Here is a 13,541-nt window from a genome sequence, read left to right on the forward strand (position 1 = left end):
ACAAAATGCAAACCAGTTACAAACTCTTACATCTTTCATTACTGTCCAGAGGAAGTTGAAATAGGCAAAAAAATACAAATTTAAAGATGTACGCCATTATAGAGTGTGTGTTACTGATCTGATGTAGTTTCTTTGTGTCAGTTCCACTCTAATAAGCACTGATCTGATGTAGCTTCTTTGTGTCAGTTCCACTCTAATAAGAACTGATCTGATGTAGCTTCTTTGTGTCAGTTCCACTCTAATAAGAACTGATCTGATGTAGCTTCTTTGTGTCAGTTCCACTCCAATAAGCACTGATCTGATGTAGTTTCTTTGTGTTAGTTCCACTCTAATAAGAACTGATCTGATGTAGCTTCTTTGTGTCAGTTCCACTCTAATAAGCACTGATCTGATGTAGCTTCTTTGTGTCAGTTCCACTAATAAGAACTGATCTGATGTAGCTTCTTTGTGTCAGTTCCACTCTAATAAGCACTGATCTGATGTAGTTTCTTTGTGTTAGTTCCACTCTAATAAGCACTGATCTGATGTAGTTTCTTTGTGTCAGTTCCACTCTAATAAGCACTGATCTGATGTAGTTTCTTTGTGTCAGTTCCACTCCAATAAACACTGATCTGATATAGCTTCTTTGTGTCAGTTCCACTAATAAGAACTGATCTGGTGTAGTTTCTTTGTGTCAGTTCCACTCTAATAAGCACTGATCTGATGTAGCTTCTTCCTCTCAGTTCCACTCTAATAAGCACTGATCTGATGTTTATTTTTATTCTGGGAGTAAACAAAGCAGATGGCATACTGCATCTTGGTAACCCATGCACTAGGCAGTGGCACAAGTACGCTCAAGTATTATTTTGTTTTTTATAGCGGAAATGTTTTATACTATATTAGTCCGGAGCAATTGTTTTAGTGCACCAGCCATTGTTAATAGTACCTCCATTGTAGGAAACTATGCAGATTTGGTGTATATTGAAATAGTCTCAAGTTAGGACTTTGCAGTGCTATTGGCTGAAAGTGGGGCATTGGGAAGATGAAGTCAGAGGATGTGTGGAGTATAGACCTGCCTGGATTCTTCTGGAACATTCTGATTTCCCATGCAGTAGCAGCTTGAAAGCAGCCTGGCACAATCCCCCAGAGTACCTCAAGCTGCAGGATGTGGTGAGTCAACACAGATCAGCCAAACTATTAACTCATATATTTGATATGTATGCAAAAGTGGTTGTTAAAAGTATTTGATCATATATCTAATATACAATTTCATTGTATGACTGACCTGTGGCCAAAAAACATTTTGGGGAGCTTGAATGTATTCTTATTTGTGAGACTGGTCACCAAGTTTGAGGAGGCACTAGAACATTCTCAATTACGCTGAAGTGATCAGTGAATTGGCCCTCAAGTAGTCAATGCAAGACTTATCCTGACTAGACCGGCCATGTTGCATGAGTGAACGTTGCAAAAATAAATGTACACATGTTATTCAATTATTTCATCTACATTGCTCGCGCACGTCAACGAGCGTCTGCGTTGCCAAATGCTAAAATAGAACTGGGTTACATTTGAGACGCTCAACGCGCTGCAAGTCCCACCTCTCCCATCTCCTTATTGGTAAAAAAAATGTAAAAGTACAAACCCACTTGGGTACTTGAAAGACTAACAACTGACTAGGTTTCCCTTTTTATCTGTGGATTAATCATTGGAGTAGAGAAACACACAATTTAGTATGACTCAGGGTCAAAATTATACAAAGAACCAGCTAAAAAGGACCACTAGGCTACCCTGAGCTGAGCAAGGCAGTTAACCCACTGTTCCTAAGCTGTCACTGCAAATAAGAATTTGTTCTTAACTGACTTGCCTAGTTAAAAGGTTATATGAAAAAGAAATGTAAAGGTGTCCATATGCACGTCAGGTAAAATAACAACCCAATGTCCATCTCACAGGACAAACTAGCTAGCAACAGCTTCATCCTAAGCAAATTACATTGTTTAGACATGGAAGCTGTTAGTCGGCTACAGACTCTTACATTGAAGTGATTGACAACAACATAAAGGGGCTAAGAGAGGTCCTTCAGGAACGAAAGCTAGTTGTGGTTACATTAACATTTGAGTAATTTAGCAGAAGCTCTTATCCAGTTAGCTATCTGAAGATGAATGCACTAGGTAGGAAAACCACATATCCCAATCATAGTAAGTACATTTTCCTCAAAGTAGCTATTTGCAAAGTTAGAGCTAGTAAGGTGGGAAAAAGTAAAGTGTAAGTTTTCTGAAGATGGGCAGGGACTCTGCTGTCCTAGCTTCAGGGGAAAGCTGGTTCCACCATTAGTGTGCCAGGACAGGGAAGAGCTTGGACTGGGCTGAGTGGGAGCTGCCCTCCTGTACTCGGGTTGGGGTGTAGGGTTTGAGCATAGCCTGAAGATAGGGAGGGGCAGTTCCTCTTGCTGCTCCGTAGGCAAGTACCATGGTCTTGTAGTGGATGCGAGCTTCAACTGGAAGCCAGTGAAGTGTGAGGAGGACCGGGGTGACATAGGAGAACTTGGGAAGGTTGAACTTAAGGCGGATTGCAGCATTCTGGATAAGTTGCAGCGGTTTGATGGCACAAGCGGAGAGCCCAGCCAACAGCGAGTTGCAGTAGTCCAGACAGGAGAGGACAACTGCCTGGATTAGGACCTGTGCTGCTTCCTGTGTGAGGTAGGGTCAAACTCTATGGTTGTTGTAGAGAATGAAAGGGTGTTGTCCAGGGTCACACCAAGTTTCTTCGCACTCTGGGAGGGAGACCCCGTGGAGTTGTCAACTATGATGGAGAGGACTTGCAGCAGGCAGGCCTTCCTCGGGAGGAAGAGCAGCTGTGTCTTGTCGAGGTTGAGCATGAGGTGGTGGGCCGACATCCAAGTAGAGATATCTGCCAGGCACGCAGAGATGCGTGTTGCCACCTGGGTGCCAGAAGGGGGCGGGGGGAGAAAAGTAGTTGAGTGCCATCCGCATAGCAATGATAGGAGAGACCATGTGAGAACATGACTGAGCCGAGTGATTTGGTGTTTAGAGAGAAGAGGAGAGGGCCTAGAAGCGAGCACTGGGGGACACAAGTAGTGAAAGTATATGGTGCAGTCACAGATCCTCTACACATCATCTGGTAGGAGCGGCCTGACAGGTAGGATGCAATCCAGGAGTGTGCAGAGCCTGAGACGCCCAGCCCTGAGAGGATGGAGAAGAGGATCTGATGGTTCATGGTGTCATAGGCAGCGAATAGATCTAGGAGGATGGGAACAGGGGAGAAAGAGTTAGCTTTGGCAGTACGGAGAGCCGTGACACAGATGAGCAGTCTCGGTTGAATGACCCGTCTTGAAGCCTGACTGGTTAGGGTCAAGAAGATCGTTCTGAGATAGAGAGCTGGTCAGAGACCGCATGCGTGTTTTGGAAAGAAAGAAAAGAAGGAATACCGGTCTGTAGTTTAGAGGGGTCAAGTGTTAGTTTCTTGAGGGGAGCGACTTGGGACATTTTGAAGTCAGAGGGGACGCAGCCAATGGTCAGGGAAGTGAGTAATGGTAGGTGGTCTGGAGAAGGGAGGAAGGGATGGGGTCGAGCGGGCAGGATGTCAGGTGGCCGCACCTCACTAGTTGCATCTGGAGAGAGGAGAGAAAGAGGTGAATGCATAGGGTATTTATATGTGATTGGGACCAGTGGACTCAATAGGCTGAGTGAATGAGGACTGAATGTTGTCAATCTTCTTTTCAAAGTGGTTGATAAAGTCGTCCGCAGAGATGGAGAGGGGAGGAGGTAGAGGACTAAGGTGGAAAAGAGTTTCCTAGGGTTAGAGGCAGAAGCTAGACATTTAGTGATAAAAAGTGGTTTTCGCAGCAGATACAGGGGAAGAGAAGGTAGAGAGGAGGGAATGATAGGTCCTCCAGAAGTTTAGTTTTCCTTCATTTTCACTCAGCTGCCCGCAGCCCTGTTCTGTAAGCTCACAAGGTGACAGTACGAGTCATACAGTGGTTCCTCCTTTAAAAGTTGTGCCATACTGCGGCACAACTTGCGGGCTGCTGCAGCATTCTGTGGCACGTTATCTATTTGTCAGCCAATTTTTCTGTTAATGCAAGTTATTGCTAGTTTGACCACCAGAGGGCATCTTTGAGAAGCATTTGATAGTCTTCCATATTGGCATTACCAGAGAATTTTAAACCTTTTTTGTAATAACATGGTATATGGGGTTGATTTTAAGAAATTTGGCTTAATTAATTTGATTAATATTATGGTGTTTCTATTCAGAGAAAAACGAAACCCTCGGGGTTTCCATTAGGATGGAATGAAAAATATGGCGCTGTACAACGTGACGGTCGGGAGTAGGCTAGAGCATGAGGATTGGAGGATTCTAAATTGTTTGCCTTCATTAGACAACTTTGTTAGAATATTTCTGTAAATCAGTGATATTTATTCCCATAGTAATTCGTTATGGATCCATAACTAAATCAACATCTGTATTTTGAAAGAGTATTTTTATCATTATTTTATTAACGAAAGCATAAAGATGCTGATGAAGAAACACAGTACTGTACAGTATATGCTTTTCCATTTGGATAATAAAGCATTTACAGCATTTTGAAGATATTAGCCACCTGCATTTGTTTATAAGGCTACTGTGCAGTCCACAATTCATACTGTATTAAACATGGGAAAGTGCCTAATTCCTTACATAAGGGAGAGCAGGCCATGTCTGTACTACAGAATGCGTGGCACGCGGGAGACTGGGGTTCAAATCCCCGACAGGGAGGAAGGAGTAGGCTGTCCTTGTAAATAATAACTTGTTCTTAACTGATTCCATATGTTTTATTTCATAGTTGTGATGTCTTCACTATTATTCTACAATGTAGAAAATAGTCAAAATAAAGAAAAATCCTGGAATGAGTAAATGTGTCCAAACTTTTGACTGGTACTTGCTTAATTTGACTAATATTATGGTTTTTCTATTCCAAGAAAATCCTCTGAGTTTCCATTAGGATGGAATGGAAAATATGGCGCTGTACAACGTGACGATCGGCAGTACAGTACTGGGCTATTTAGCTAAAGAATCCCCGCAGGGCACGCGGGAGACCAGGTTCAATTCCCCGACTTGGAAGAAGGAGTAGGCTGTCCTTGTAAATAAGAATTTGTTCTTAACTGACTTGCCTAGTTAAATAAAAGGTTACACTAAGAGCATAACATTTCCGCACCCTGCTTTTCTATTTCTTGTCTAACCAATACCCAAGCAGAGATTAAGTGAAAATAAAAATCTAATTGGTTTATCAAGACCAGTCCCCTCGCTTGTCTCAGAGCAGCGTGAAATGTTGTGCTAAAATAATTGTAGGCTTTCGCTTCTAACTTCAATATACTCTTTAAATAAATAAGACCTACACCATTTTTAACAGCACATTACACAACACTAGTGAGACTCATTTCGCCTATTGTAGGACTACAGTATATCTAAAAAATATTTGTTTCAATGACGTGACTCTCTGCCAATAATTAAATTTAGAGGATTGGAGGAGTCTATATTAATTTCTAAGGGGCATATCCATTAGATATTCTCACAGATTCTATTGGGCTTTTATATAATTCTAAATTAATTAATAATAATCGCTTTGTTTAAAAGGTAACGATATTTTGGAGATTTCGTTTTCATTTAACCTAGAGTGAGTGAGCGAGGAAAAGGCAATTCTTGAACATGGGGTGAGACATTCTCACTAATTTGTAAATTAAGCCAGTTTGTTATTTAGAATTATTTATTTCTGAAACCTAACTTGATTATTTAGCAGACATCACTTGCTTATATTCAGTCAACACATATCTTAAGAATATCATGGAATATTTGAACATTTTCGTTTCTCCAATGCTTGTCTCAGAGCAGCGCGAAACGGTGCTGAAATAAACATCCACAGCGGGAAGGCTATGTATTCTGTGCCCACTCATGGTATCGCTCTTCGGTTACACATCCTTGGAATAGCAGAACAGCATAACGGTCTGGGCAGCCCTTGTTGTGCCTGGTGAGCAGTTCTGTTGTCAGAAGAGGAATGGAAATGTCAGGGTGAACCGACAACCTGACGAACCCGCCACGTATGTTGACTCTGCCTGTCGGAGGTGGAGTTCCAGAGCTCACAGGTGTGCCTGGCATGGATTGTGACTCCATCTCGTTCCTCGCCCTTTTCAACGCGTCATTCTCCACCTGACTCTCCGCCAATGCCGCCTGATTCTCCGCCAATGCCGCCTGACTCTCCGCCAATGCCGCCTGACTCTCCGCCAATGCCGCCTGACTCTCCGCCAATGCCGCCTGACTCTCCGCCAATGCCGCCTGACTCTCCGCCAATGCCGCCTGACTCTCCGCCAATGCCGCCTGACTCACCACAAATGCCGCCTGACTCTCCACAAATGCCGCCTGACTCTCCACAAATGCCGCCCGACTCTCCGTTAATGAGGAGTGACTCTCCGCCAATACCGCCTGGCTCTGGACCAATGCATCAGCCGTCGCCCGTATCTCTGCCCTCAGAGAATATTTCTCTTTCTGATGGTCTGCCTTCAATGACTCGATCTCGCTCTTCAAAGTTTGAATCTCACCCATGAGCACCTTCATCAGATGAGCAGAATGGTACCGCCCTGAGCCCCCATCGATTATAGTGGCCTATGATAGAAACGGTAGATCAATTAACAATTAAAAGTGACTCCAAATGCTCCACCACAAGAATCTAGCTTAACTAAATAAATCGACTGCTGGTCTTTACTGTATGCTGCACATTTTTATTTCATTTCCAGTGAGACTATTCAAGCCATTGACTCACTGATGAATGAAGATGAGCGATCGGCAAAGGCAATCTGTGGGCATCACAACATCGCTCTAATCACATTCAGAAGACAATTGAAAAAACTTGTGTGGACTTATGGAAACGCTCGGTAAGAAATGTTTTATGTATATAAATATGTTTTTTTTTTATTCTCACAACATTAACCATGTGTGTTTGCTTGTTTTGTACTGTTCTGTAGTTGCGACCCAATGATTCGTCTGACAAAGAACTTTGCGTCCTGCAGGCCCAGGCATGGATCAAAGCTGGCGAGACATTCAATAACGTCATCTTCACAGATGAATCAACCGTGGCCCTTGAGCAATTTGTTCAAAATTGCTACAGAAAAAAAAGGAAGAAGATCAAGCAAGCGGAGTCCCAAGCATCCGCTCAAACTCCATGTGTGGGAGACAATTTCTCGCCAGGGACCAGGCCCATATTTGATTTTGATGGTAAAGTTTGGCTATTTCAAAGCAAAAGGTACATAAAATATTGTAGCCTACACCTCACGGACTGTTATGTGTTCCACAATAATTCACTCTTGCCTCCTTTTTCAGGTATCATGGCTCAAGATTTCTTTGAGGAAGAAATCATCAAGAGATATGCTGGACCCTATGTCAGAGAGGTGTTTCTGGGTACACATAGTTTCTTTCAAGGTAGGATTAGAGCAATATTTTGTTACATTTAGGCCTACTTACATGTATATTTGTATCTAATATTGGCTAAACGTCTTTTTTTCTTCTCCAAATGCAGACAATGACCCAAAACACTGCCGCCCGGGTTTGCATTGCAAATGATGGCATAACCTGGGTCAAGACGCCAGCAGAGTAAGTAGACCTTTATGTAGTAAAATAAAGGTTAAATAAATAAATACATAAAAGACCTACAACACCTTCGGTAGGTCTACAGTGAATCTAAAAATGTTTTAAAATAATCTCTACATGTAGGTCTCCTGATTTAAACCCAATTGAACTTGTTTGGTATCAACTGAAAACATTAATCCGTAACTGTGCCAAACCGACGAGCAAAGATGAACTGGTCAAGGCCATCAAGATGTTTTGGATAGAGAAATTGACGATACAACAAATTCATTGATCATCTCAGCAAGGTTTTACCTGTGGTTGTGGAGCTGGGTGGAAGTGTGACTAAAATATAGTTCATATAAATATCCACATTTGAATGCCTTTTTTCTCGTTATTTTATTAACAAAAGCACAAAGATGTTGATGAAGAAATACTGTACTGCTATTTTGAGTTAGAAATGTAACACTTTAGAGTACTTACACATCGAATACATTGCAAGTTGGGGGATTTTCACAACAGTAGCCGGGCTATAAAAAGTCTATTGTCCTGCTAATAGGAAACATTTGCATGATGGGCTACACCTGCAAAGACACAGCATCTTGTTTACATTCTTTATTGTAACCACAATGTCACACAATTTGTATCTACCTTTCCAATTACTTTTAGAGTTTGGGATTTACAAATGTGCGCTTTTCATTATTAGTTACATTGTTTTAGTTTGATCGTGCAGACTTTTTTTCTTTAAATTATTGTTTTATGTAGGATGCTACATTTTTGACCAGTTACAATTGTAAGTAGGCCTAATAAAAAAAATCCTACTTCTATTAGGCTGTTGAGCCTCAGCCTACCTCAGCCAGTTAAGTCATTTTATATATGTCTAGGCTCCGAAGAAATAGACTCCAATTAAGCCCTCTTATTGTTTGTAAAGTCAAATTAAAATTAAGATGATTTTTTAAATGAATTGCTCGCCTGGTGTAGGTTCTCCATCTGTCGGTGTGCAACACCTGCATAACAAGTTAGCTATATTTTCAGCACCAGCCACTGTTCACCTCCTATTGATTCCCCTGCGGTTGCCAGCAGTTGGTTTTTAACTTGAACCTTTATTTAAACTAGGCAAGTCAGGAAAGAACAAATTCTTATTTACAATGACAGCTAACCCCGGATGACGATGGGCCAATTGTGTGCCACCGTATGGCACTCCCAATCATGGTCGGATGTGATACAGCCTGAATTCGAACCAGGGACTGTAGTGAAGCCTCTTGCACCGAGATGCAGTGCCTTAGACCGCTGCGCCACTCGGGAGCCATGACCAATATAAACTCAGCAAAAAAAGAAACGTCCCTTTTTTCAGGACCCTGTCTTTCAAAGATAATTATTAAAAATCCAAATAACTTACAACTTCATTGTAAAAGGTTTAAACACTGTTTTCCATGCTTGTTCAATGAACCATAAACAATTAATGAACATGCACCTGTGGAACGGTCATTAAGACACTAACAGCTTACAGACGGTAGGCAATTAAGGTCACAGTTATGAAAACTTAGGACACTAAAGAGGCCTTTCTACGGACTCTGAAAAACACAAAAAGAAAGATGCCCAGGGTCCCTGCTCATCTGTGTGAACGTGCCTTAGGCATGCTGCAAGGAGGCATGAGGACTGCAGATGTTGCCAGGGCAATAAATTGCAATGTCTGTACTGTGAGATGCCTAAGAAGCGCTACAGGGAGACAGGACGGACAGCTGATCGTCCTTGCAGTGGCAGACCATGTGTAACAACACCTGCACAGGATCGATACATCCCGAACATCACACCTGCGGGACAGGTACAGGATGGCAACAACAACTGCCCGAGTTACTCCATGAACGCACAATCCCTCCATCAGTGCTCAGACTGTCCGCAATAGGCTAAGAGAGGCTGGACTGAGGGCTTGTAGGCCTGTTGTAAGGCAGGTCCTCACCAGACATCACCGGCAACAACGTCGCCTATGGGCACAAACCCACCGTCACAGTATCATCGGACTGAGCTTGTTGTCATTGCAGGCAATCTCAACACTGTGAGTTACAGGGAAGACATCCTCCTCCCTCATGTGGTACCCTTCCTGCAGGCTCATCCTGACATGACCCTCCAGCATGACAATGCCACCAGCCATAATGCTTGTTCTGTGCGTGATTTCCTGCAAGACAGGAATGTCAGTGTTCTCAAACCTATTGAGCACGTCTGGCACCTGTTGGATCGGAGGGTGGGGGCTAGGGCCATTCCATCCAGGAACTTGCAGGTGCCTTGGTGGAAGAGTGGGGTAACATCTCACAGCAAGAACTGGCAAATCTGGTGCAATCCATGAGGAGGAGATGCACTGCAGTACTTAATGCAGCTGGTGGCCACACCAGATACTGTGTTACTTTTGACCCCCCTTTGTTCAGGGAAATATTATTCAATTTCTGTTCGTCACATGTCTGTGGAACTTGTTCAGTTTATATCTCAGTTGTTGAATCTTATGTTCATACAAATATTTACACATGTTAAGTTTGCTGAAAATAAACGCAGTTGACAGTGAGAGGACGTTTCTTTTTTTGCTGATATATATATATATATATATATATTTAAAATCAGAACATTAACCGTGTGTAGGTAGATGCTTGTATAGGTAGATGTGGAAAGATAGATACAAATGATTTGTTGCAAGTTGGGGGGTTTCACACCTAGCTCGGCTATTAAACAATTCTTTAGTAAAGGTTGAATAGTCTATTATTCAGCTAATAGCCCATCCTGCTACGCTTGTGAAAAAGTATTATTAGTTTTTCCCCTTTCCACATGTTAAAGATTCCATATGATAAAGTGTTTTTAGCCACAATCGGCCACCAACCCCAATTAATATATTTGGGCTCTGTCATAGCGTGCTGGACTTCGGGCTAGAATTTTGAGTGTTCGAAACCTGCTCCCTGCTTGTTTCATTACATTATTATGCCGGTCTCAGAGGAAATAGCCTGGATTGTTACTCCCATCTCGTTCCTCGCTCTCGTCCACGCGTCATTCTCTGCCTGAGTAGCTCGCTTGTTTGGGGGCGTGCTGGCAGGATGTACTGTTTTTTATTCTGTATATATGAATTACAAGTCAGCCTTTACTTATATCATGTTTCTAATCTATTGCAAAGTTACAATGTCTAATCATTGATGTCCCAGGAGCAGTAAACACTGTTGAAGTGTATAATTGTAATACTTACATGCAGACACAGCATCATTCAAAGAATTTGTTTGATACACAGTTTGATACACCTGGTATTGGATATGACTGGGGAAAAAACTTGCTAAAATAGCGATTTTCGTAAATTAACTTTATGACAAAATATTATGCACAATTGTTTGTCTCTTCATTAACATATTCCTCTCAATTGTCATTTTTTTGCTTGACTCGTTATGACGTTATAATTACTTACATTTGCTTCCACCATAATGTTTTGTCAGCTATCTTTGGTGAAGAAAGTCACCAGGGACGGGTGGCTCGCATCAAATTCGTAATTGTAACCACTCGATATGATTGGTCATATAAAAACCTTGGGACCCAAATGCATAATGAGTGCTCTAACTCCCCCTTGTGGTGGTCTGGAGCAATGAAGCCGTGACGCTGGGTACCTCTAAGTCCCGCGGTGTAAGCTCGCAACTTTTAAAGGAGGAACCACTGTAGGACGCGGAAAGGGAGGAGAGTAAGTTCAAAGAGGCAGAATCAGGAGACAGGAGGGAGAAGGATTTAGGTTGTGCACACAGGGTACACTAAATTAGAAGGGTTGCAGCCAAGGCGTTGGGAGTGTCTGTAAAGCCTACAGGGAGAAGAGCAAACAGTTATAGAAAACACACACATAGTTGACAAAGCTACAAAAGACCAAAATGAGATCATCTGAAAAGAACTAGGCAAGATACTAAAGTGAGCGAGTGGCGTGTAGCCTTCCTCTCATAACTCAGCAGAACCGTTTCAGTTTTGGCGACAAGACTGCTGCTGACACCACCGCCGCTAAAAAAAACAGGGGAGACTGAAGTACTAACACTAATTGCTAATTGCCTTGCAGAGGGGAAGAGCACACCTCCCGGTACTAATTGCTGATTGCCTTGGAGAGGAAAAACCACTCCCCCTCCAATACAGCCACTGATTACCAAAACAACAACAGTCACAAATTGCCCTGCTCCATAATCCTGGTTGATATGTCAACAATCATCTACAAGTTAATAGCAGTCAGCAGTTTACACACCAAGTAGGCTACTGGGAAGACAGGCCGCACTTCAAGTAGGTGGCCCTAGCTTGCGAGACAGTACTAAACAACAGATAAAGACAAAAATGATACTTATCACTCCTGGAGATATTAGGAGTCCTCTAGATATAGAATGAAGCATGGTAATTGTGTAATCATTTACATCCAATTAAAAGAGACAGAATCAGATTAGTATCACAAGATGAAGTGTGTGGATATGGAAGATGTCACAACACGCATGTCCCTTGACTGATAATGGCTTTTCTCTGACAGGAGATCTCAGCTTGTAGATGTCTTGATGTTTTCCCGAGTTTTATGACGCATGATGTTCCGTGAGCACTCCTCCGAGAATCATGCAAGTCTGGCTGGGAACTATGTGGGATGGAAAACAGCACTTTGTGACAGAGTTATCGATGAAACAGGAAATACTGCCATCCAGAGGTCAGATTAAAAAGAATCCATTATTCACAAGACATTTTGTTAATCAATACAATGTTGAACATCCTTCACCGTGAAGATGAGCTCCATACCCAATCTGTCTAGTGCCTGCCACAATGCTGTTTCAAACTAATATCCATGTAGTTCTAGTACTTGCTACTTTCTTATTTTTGTTAACACTCCCCCTTTAATTGTCTCTACAGGTTCAGGAAAGCACCTTCTCAACCTCAGCTGCCCCTGATGTCACCAGGCAGGCCAAAACTCCATCCCAACAAAATAAGCAGACATTTCCAGCGTCTTTTCAAACAACTTGTACACTAAAAGGGCATTATCACCATTTTCACAGTACAATTCCAACCTCATATTGTAAAAAAAAAAGGTATATATGTACTCAATGGGTAGTTGCTCGGCAACCTATCTTATTGTCTCAGACATGTTCAGAAAGGGTGGAAGACGATGACAAAACCAAGACTTGGCTCTATATTATGGGAAATGCACTGGTAGCTGTGTTTCACAATGATGCCATGATACCAGTGGAGGATGATTGAATTTGACATTGTCTCAAATAGCTTTAAGGTGATACCAGAAGCCCATAAATATGACATACTGTAATGAGTCCTGCAGGATGGGTGGTTTGACTGTTATTGACTGTGTTGTCTCATACTGAATGGATATTATAATATATATATATATACTGCTCAAAAAAATAAAGGGAACACTTAAACAACACAATGTAACTCCAAGTCAATCACACTTCTGTGAAATCAAACTGTCCACTTAGGAAGCAACACTGATTGACAATAAATTTCACATGCTGTTGTGCAAATGGAATAGACAAAAGGTGGAAATTATAGGCAATTAGCAAGACACCCCCAAAAACGGAATGGTTCTGCAGGTGGTGACCACAGACCACTTCTCAGTTCCTATGCTTCCTGGCTGATGTTTTGGTCACTTTTGAATGCTGGCAGTGCTTTCACTCTAGTGGTAGCATGAGACGGAGTCTACAACCCACACAAGTGGCTCAGGTAGTGCAGTTCATCCAAGATGGCACATCAATGCGAGCTGTGGCAAAAAGGTTTGCTGTGTCTGTCAGCGTAGTGTCCAGAGCATGGAGGCGCTACCAGGAGACAGGCCAGTACATCAGGAGACGTGAAGGAGGCCGTAGGAGGGCAACAACCCAGCAGCAGGACCGCTACCTCCGCCTTAGTGCAAGGAGGTGCACTGCCAGAGCCCTGCAAAATGACCTCCAGCAGGCCACAAATGTGCATGT

At 42.5% G+C, this 13,541-nt stretch overlaps 1 long non-coding RNA gene across 2 annotated transcripts; it reads left to right on the forward strand.

Moving 5' to 3' along the window:
* The first annotated feature begins 5,756 nt into the window (after window positions 1-5,756).
* Window positions 5,757-12,999, forward strand: LOC120048032. Of its 2 annotated transcripts, XR_005476961.1 has the most exons (6): window positions 5,757-6,902; window positions 7,038-7,242; window positions 7,348-7,446; window positions 7,544-7,617; window positions 12,107-12,274; window positions 12,475-12,999. It is a non-coding gene; the product is annotated as an uncharacterized LOC120048032 (long non-coding RNA). The 2 variants fall into 2 exon arrangements; XR_005476960.1 differs by having other exon boundaries at window positions 7,038-7,446.
* Window positions 13,000-13,541: the final 542 nt, after the last annotated feature.

This window comes from Salvelinus namaycush, chromosome 5 (assembly GCF_016432855.1).
Source record: "Salvelinus namaycush isolate Seneca chromosome 5, SaNama_1.0, whole genome shotgun sequence".
Lineage (NCBI taxonomy): Eukaryota > Metazoa > Chordata > Actinopteri > Salmoniformes > Salmonidae > Salvelinus > Salvelinus namaycush.